Source organism: Dendroctonus ponderosae, unplaced genomic scaffold, assembly GCF_020466585.1.
Source record: "Dendroctonus ponderosae isolate FM_Combo_2020 unplaced genomic scaffold, Dpon_F_20191213v2 Dpon_F_20191213_1, whole genome shotgun sequence".
NCBI classification, from domain to species: Eukaryota; Metazoa; Arthropoda; class Insecta; order Coleoptera; family Curculionidae; genus Dendroctonus; species Dendroctonus ponderosae.
The window spans coordinates 56,588,085-56,596,469 of NW_026017110.1; the positions used below are offsets into that span (position 1 = coordinate 56,588,085).

An 8,385-nucleotide genomic window follows, 5' to 3' on the forward strand; every position below is an offset into this window, starting at 1 on the left:
GTAGTGTACAGCATCGATTTCTGTGGAACCCAGTAGCTGTCAAAACTTTCACATTTTTACGAATAACTCGGAAATCGTAAATTTTTCAGGTAAAACATTTGACACAAACTTAACTTAAATTTTGACGACAAATCTGAAAATGAATGAAAAAAGGGGCGGTTCCATTTAAAAAACCAAAGTTGGTAACTACCACACGTTTATGATACACCCCGTATATTGGAAAGTAATTTTAAAATGTGGACCTTTTAAACATGAAAAACTTTCGTAGGACGTATTTTCTTGTAAAGTTCATATTTACTGAGATATCGCACTTTGACGCACTAATGAGCAACCCTGTATATTAATAATCGTTCTTACCTGCTTTCTGAAAACTGGCGCCCCATTCTCCATTGTCAATCCATTAATCGTCAAAAAGCACACACTACACTTGAACACACAATTAATATCTAGACGAAGTTAGTAAATAAATAAATGTGAACTACACTCAGCAATTAACAGGTAATATGATCGACCGTACTTGCCTAAATGGCACCACTGGGTACTTTCATCCCGTTTATGAACAAAGAATGGACGACCGATTTCTTCCGTCTCCCATAATAGACTGAACGAAATGTTCAGCTTTCCGAAAAAACTTATGCAATATTAAGGTGTTTATCACATTAAAAATACACCGAGCTACAGAACTGGCCCTTCGAATAACTCATTGCTTGCTCATCCAACCGGTTTGTACATTTATCGTAAACAAAGTTGCTTTCTCGGCCAAAGATAAACAAACATTGCCATTCATGCGGCGACATTTGTATGCTAAATTAAATAATCGCTCTCCGATCAATCGTTTGCTAATTGTCATGAAACGTAAAAACTTTTTAGCTTGATCTATTGTGAAAGGCTGCACAATTTTTAGCTGATCCACCAAAATCAAAGTAAAGCATTCACTAACAATGAGCCAAAAACTAACAGCATTTTTGAAAACTCGCAGTAACTTCGGATTATTCCTCTTTCGTCCTTTGCATTTCCGGTGGATCTATTTTTTTTCAAGTTAACCCTTTAGAGTTTGCAACGCTTTAACCTTTGTGGTAATACCCTCATTAACCCGCTTTAATGTGGATACCTGTTTGACTCGTTTATTTTCTCCAAAAAAATAGCTTCGCCATTCACAAATGCTCATCCAGGTAGCGTTAACCAAAATTAATGCCTCTTCGGTGGTCGTGGAATAACCTCACGTTGTGGAAGGAGAAGAACTTTACTTTAGCTTCATCAAAATGTGTATAACTATTTAAAATATGTTTTTATAGCTTGTTGTAAAGCTTTGCAAATACAGAGTGATGAAAGCAAAGGGAATTGATTTGTTTCTTGGCGTTATTTTGAAATTATGGACATAGAAATTTGCGATCGGATCATTTAAGCGTTGTTACCGAGCGCGTGAAACCAGGACATTATCATCTTAAATTAGAATACTTTATTAGAATTAGAAACCCTTTAAACTAATTTTAAATTGGGTTCTTTTCACTAAGCTTTTGCCTACGGTCTTCCCCGCTATTTCCGCGTAAACCATAAAAGCTTTTGTGAAAATCTCGCTAGATGTGTGTAGCTTCACAACTGAGGTAATAAAAGTGGCACTGAGTCAGATTCTGTAAATTCTGACAACAGTCTGATCCATTGTGCGAAGTGGACTCAGGACTCAAGGGTTTGAAATGCAGGTATATATTTTGTAAACTGTAAAAGTCCGAACGAAAAAATTGGAATAAACTTTGTAGTTTCAATATCCTGTATCTTGAAAACGCTGTCTTTTTGAGCACATGTTTCTATCTGTAAAAGGTTGTCATTATTTTTAGGCATAATCCGGACGAAAGAACCATGTTATCAATTTCAATTTCCACTTGTCAATAATTTTTTATCATAGGTCCCATATTTTCACAACTTATTTAGAAACTGCAAGAATGAAAATAATCCCTGTTGCTAAGAAACGAAACAGAATTGAACCTACATTGAAAAGAAAAAAAATATCTTTTACCATCTAAACCTCTCTGAACTATGATGAATTATTTTTAAACACCCTGTATAATTGTAAACCAGTTATTTGCAAGCACGTCATGACAACGCATTTTTATTTGTGAGGTGCAGCGAGGATTAGTCCCGAATTTTCGCTTTACCTATTATACATAGTAAGCACTTCGAATAGCTCTCAATTTTCTTGAAACGATAATGCCACTGCACAAAGCTATCTCTGCTTAAATAATGACGTGAAATGAACAGAAAATGTTAGCTGGGACAAAATTCTATCGTACTGGATCATTTTTTTTTGTTCTTAATCTCTTGTTTCAACTGTTATCATCTCAATTTATCATAGTTACAATTGATCATTTTTACGTCTCGCATTTAATAATTATACAAGTAAATATTTAAATGACTATTTGATTATAATTCACCTCTGCTTCCTTACTTAGCTCAACCAAAGTAGAGGAGAAAAAACATATATTTTCGGAGCTCATTTGTTTATTTCGAATCAATTAAACCATCAATTATAGTCTGCTTTAATATGCTTTCAAAACACGATCATTTATTAATTAAAGTAGTGGTTTACAAACTTAAGAACATTTCCTAATACTAAAAAAACTTTTAAAGATACAGAATGTTATTATTAAAGCTGGAAGAACGACGTATGGATTAAAAAGGATCTCGCCAAATTTTTATCACGAGTTACACGTTAAAATTTATAAATAAATATTTTTTTCAATATATCTCATAGTATATGACGTGATTTCACTTTTTCTTTGAAAAATGTGTTAACCTCCTCTCACCAGTGAGATCCATTTTAAACTAGAACGAAGGAAATATAAATATATATTTATTATCGTAAGAACTGGTACATTACTGAAAGTGTTATAATTAAGATGAACAATTATAATTTGATAATTATTTAATGTTATAGTTCTCAATAGGACGAAAACACAAGTTTAAAGTAATTTCAACGGGAAAGTACAATTGCATATTACGCATATGAGAAGCTACAAATGTAATTCGCCTGGGAAAAAATTAAGAATTATTTTTTTCAATATTGCAGAGTCTACGCATAGGTTTACATTCCAAATCTTCTCCCGAACCTGAGGAAGACGTGGTCAACATCCTGCCTCTTGGCGTTTAGATTGGTGTTTCGTTCGTCCACAAGTCTGGCAGTATCTGAAAACAACCAGAAATTGTTTTTATCACAATAAACATTCTTGACAAAAGCCGATATCCATTATCATCGGCACAACAAGAATTAACGTTCGTTGCTCCATAATTAGTCAAAATTTGATCTATTACGAACATTATTTGTGTGATTTGATAGGATTAGCGGTTATTTGATTACTTTACTCCAAGGCGTGGGGATTCCGTCTGAAAATCAATTTTTACGAACCGGAAAACTACCTCATCATAAAACATCCATCAAGTACTTTCTCATGATTTCAAGAAACGCTATTAAAATACAATTAAAAGTTATTACGTGAATCAACATTAAACTTTTGATAAACCTTTCATTTAATTATAGAACTCTTCTTCAAACAAAGCCAACAAAATTATTATGTCAATGTTTTTATTCAGAGAGTAAATGGAGCGTACGTTCACATTTTCATTGCAATTGAGTTTTACCAAAACGCTAAATTGATTGTTACATCCACATAGTTTTATATTTTAGTATCTGAAAATTCTTTGGACTGTGATATTCATCAGGAATTCGATCGTTAAATTATCTTTTATATGGCACATTGAAATGTTTTCTATTGTATCACATTGGAAATTCGAGATGGAATTGATTATTCTTCTTTAACATTCGTTTTTCTGCTTCACATGGCGGCTGGGAATTTATTAAACATCGCATTTTATACCGAACTTGGTAACCGATAAATTTAGTTGCAAATAAACAATCATCCAAGGAAATTGTGGCTCAATTTTTTTTCTATATACAGTGATTAAATCTTTTTCCACAATAAAGGTGTTAAAACACCTTTGAAAATGTGTCAAAACCGAGCGCTTCTAACATTCTAAGATAATTTTGTGTGTTTGAACACTTTTAAAATACCGATTTGTTTACAAACGAAAAATTACATTATTATAAGTTTTTCTTCGGGAACTGAAAATGACTTTAAGAAATATCTTATCAGATATTTATTGGATGCCTCTTGGTATTCTTGTATTGTTCCGCAATAAGTTATGAAAATATTGTTTACTTTTGCACTCAAGCCAAAGGTAGTTTTTGGAGCCTTTTAGAGGAGTAAGCAAATTTACATATATTTTCGTAATACGTTGTGAACCTTTTTTGACTCGGGGACATACCAAATAGTCTTAAAATAGCCCAGGGGGGCCAAAATACTGTAATTGACAAAAGATACAGCCTGTCGTGCCTTTGGCACGCGTGTTGTAATAATTTTTGTAATTGGTCCGAAAAACGGAAAAGCATACCAGGCAAATATGAACAGTTTTGGAAACGTATGGAAAAATGAGGAACTGAAGAGTTAGGCTTTTGCGGATATGTGAAATAATTATTTTCGGACGTTTCGCAAGCACGAGTCGGTTGCATTTTCAGGGGTGTTTTCGCTTGAAAGCTTTCACATCAGTTCAGTGCAAACTTTTAACCGAAAACACCTCTGAAGATGTAAAACACACGTGCTTCCCAAACGTCAGGCATAATATTTTTCACGACGGCCTACAAGTTCGAAAAACTCACCAGTTTTAAAATGAGAAACTGTAAAAACAGGCATATTATTAAATCAGATAATTTCTCCAACTGCTAAAATATGTCCATTACTCATAATAAGTGAATTTTTAAAATTAATATTTCTGGTTGTCCAAATCTTTAGGATCAAAACTAAATAACTTTGTTCTAACATTCTTCATCAATTCTAAATACCATTATATTTTACATTATATTTTTACATCCACATGAGAAATTAACTTTTCACTGAAAATGATGGACAATTTTTAATAATATCTTATAAAGAACAAGCGCTCATCAAACTCAGCATAGATCAAGTCAAGTTGTCGCTAAAAACATATTCTATTGTACATATCGTTTCTTTTTTACATTTAACTGTTTGAAGCGTCCGAAAAGTTATCAGAAAATGTATCTATTTGTAAGCGTTTTCCATTTTGTGTTTGATACAGTTATAATTAATATACAGGTAGTTCAATTACACATGGGGAAGTTTTGAATTTGAATCAGAAGCAATGTTACTGACATAGAAAAGTTTCGTAATTTTAAATTACTTGCTAAATATTTTGTAATTTATTTAAAAAAGGGTTCGCATTTGTCCTGTTCTACTATACGTTCTAATATGTATAATTATACGGAATAGATATAGAGGTCTGGTATAGTATGTATGTATAATTTAGTTTCTTGTAAAAAATTTCTTCGTAAAATATATTTTCTATTATTTTTTTAAAACTTTGCAGTGCTTAAACTGATCCCATTCTGCAAGTAGTGAACGGCATGCAGTTTATGGTTGAATTCGCATCTCTGCTGCTACGAGTATAAAATATTCCAAAAACAAATGTTTGCATTCGTTTTTATACATATTTCATTTGAGCGCAACAACAAAATAAACTGCACCTCTGGATTCAGTTTCAATCAATTGTCGTGAGTGCCAAAAAGCTAAAAGTACTAATAAAATACTTTGTATTTCCGAGACAAACTCACTCCAACCTACTGTTTTAGGGCGATTTCCATGTAAATTAAAGACAAAAAAAACTGATTGTTTGCTAAGGAAATTTCACTTTTAGAACATGACATTATGCAATATATATATGCAATACGGCGTAGAATGCTATATACGGAGGTTTTTTTCTGAAATAATGCAGGTATAAATTATATTATTTATTACTAGATATTAGTCCAGATAATCAAAATAAATCGCCTAAACTTTTTAGCAGATTTATTTGTATTCTTATCATATTGCTTTACATTTAAATTAAGTTTTTACAAAACTACTGATCTCTGTTTCTGATATTTGATCGCCAATGTGTTGTACACATTCAGACCAAGAACAGAGTCAACACTGGCTCGCAAGACGACGTATGATTGTGTTATGTTTTAATATACGTACAGTATTTGTTATGTTTTTGGGCGTTGTTCCACATAGAACATTGCATATGTGGTAAATGTTTGCGCGATAAGATAAATTAAATTCATAATCAATAATACCGAACCAATTGATTCATGTTCATGTTAAGAGAATCGCAAGCGCGCAGCTACTGGTACCCCAATGAATTAACTACACAAGCTGCTTGTAACGTTATGAAAATGGAATGTCCTTTCTTCGGAAGTAAAACCTCTCATTTGCTTATGGTAAAGATCAACTAAGTATAACATTGCTTACATGCATCATTTTGAGGTGAAGAATCTTGAAGAGCTTGCTCAATGGCGAAACATAGTTGACTAAGTTTTGGGTTTATCTCTTGCTGAATGCTGTTCGGGGGACAGCTTATGACCGTTGCCGATGTCATCGAACATAACAGCACAAACACAAGCATTCCAAAGAAGAAGTAAACAGTGGACTGTTGCATTTTTGTTTGTGTTCTGGAAAATATTAATTAAAACGGTTGAATTCCATCCGCTTTGAGAAAAACTTTTAAAATATTCGCGAACTCCTTCCGTTGGAAAGTATTTCAGAATAGTAATCGGAATTTTCCTTTGGCTGCGGTCAAATATTCTTTTAAGGAGGACGGGGGAAAGGTATACCAAAGAAACTTTTATTTTAATAAATGCTTATTAGGTGTGCTAAGTCGAACTCGTGTAAGGTTGTTTGAATTGATTGTTAGTTCCTCGGGATTGCAACTTTGAAAGTTTGGTTGAAGAATTAAGCGAGAAGGAAAAAAGAGAATTTTTTTGAAAAAGTGACTAAAAGATATTACGGATTTTCGACGTCGCCGCATATCGCGACAAAGCAACAAGCACATAGACACAAATATTTCACTGGAAAAGTTCACACTTACTGTTTCCTCGAAAATACTGATGTAGAACTTTGACAATTTTTTGCCAACTATGGTTTGAAACAATTCCTGAAGCCAGTTTTATAGAGAAACTGGCGCCCACGATTTTGCGCTGTGCAAACCACCTGTTCTTTTTGTCTGGATCCTTCCGTTGTTTTCACGGTTAAAAATTACATTACGGATACTGATTTGTAATTTTTCCTTCATGAATTTCCTGTATAATGTAATTAGATAGCCATTGTTTTGTTACGTTGGTCTAGTGCTGTTATGATTATTAATTTTAATTGTTTTATGTCATACATTTTTTGTCGCTTGTTCATGCTTTTGTTGCTAACTGTCTGTTAGATATAATTATACGTCATTAACAAACGGCAAATTTCCAGATGCATTAAACGAATCAGTTGTAATTTTTGAATTGCAGAAATTGAACAAAAGTGATATTAAACCAACAGTTTCAAACAGTTTTCAGTTGGTTTGAATGTAATTTGAATTCCATGCCTGTGGTGCCCTGGGATGTGCAGAATAGGGTACCACAGGAAACTCAGTTTCCAATGGGTCTTTTGCTGTTCCTTACATATGTTGCCAGCAATGTGCGAAATCCGGCAATATGCAAAATGCCTAGGCAAACTGACCAACTCGCCAGGCATTTTGCAGAATCGCTACTACTTTGGCCAATGTACACATTGACTACGGTATTTTAGGCAATCTGCAAAATGGCGTACGCGCTAGTCAATATGAGTGTTAGATATGTTTAATCGTCACATTGACTAGACAATGTGCATAAACCTGTTGCTCCGAAACTGTGCAGGTTAGTTTTGTAACGGAACTTTGTTGCTTAGTTTTTCAAGAAAAGTTTCCTGTTTAGTGCCCTAAGTAGCAAACAAATTTGTGAAATTTACCGCGTTTCCAGAGTTGGTTATTGATTATTAGTTCTTATTCCTGTCCTATTAGCGTCGTGCAAACAACTTTTGATTTTTCGGAAGTTTGGTATTAAGGTTTACATATTATTTAATGTAAAATGAAAACCAAGGTAATTAATAGGGAACACTTTTGCCAATGAAAACTCAAAGACTAAATATGAAACAACATACAAGATTTTCGAGAAACGATGTGCTGGAAATCTGTAAATGTCGTTAATGAAAACATACTGATATCATAAATTGTGTGCACAAAAATTTAAAATACATGCTGTTGATAAATTATAATATTGGTGTTAAATAATCTTATTACATTAAATTGTTTTGTATTTGGTAAAACAAGATAGAATTTTCTCATTAAATAAGTAATTAAAATAATATATAATAATGAATTTAATTTCACCAAAAAGTCTTTATTTCCGCTCCGAAATGTCCTTCTTGAAAGCAGGCAAAGACCTAAAAGAACGTTGATTTTTACCAATCATGAAAACTCATGATT

General features: G+C 33.0%; 1 long non-coding RNA gene across 1 annotated transcript; it reads right to left on the reverse strand.

Moving 5' to 3' along the window:
• Positions 1-2,522: 2,522 nt before the first annotated feature.
• Positions 2,523-7,015, reverse strand: LOC109537975. The gene is made up of 3 exons (XR_002171992.2): positions 6,973-7,015; positions 6,357-6,556; positions 2,523-3,180 (listed from the first exon to the last, which is right to left on the reverse strand). It is a non-coding gene; the product is annotated as an uncharacterized LOC109537975 (long non-coding RNA).
• Positions 7,016-8,385: the final 1,370 nt, after the last annotated feature.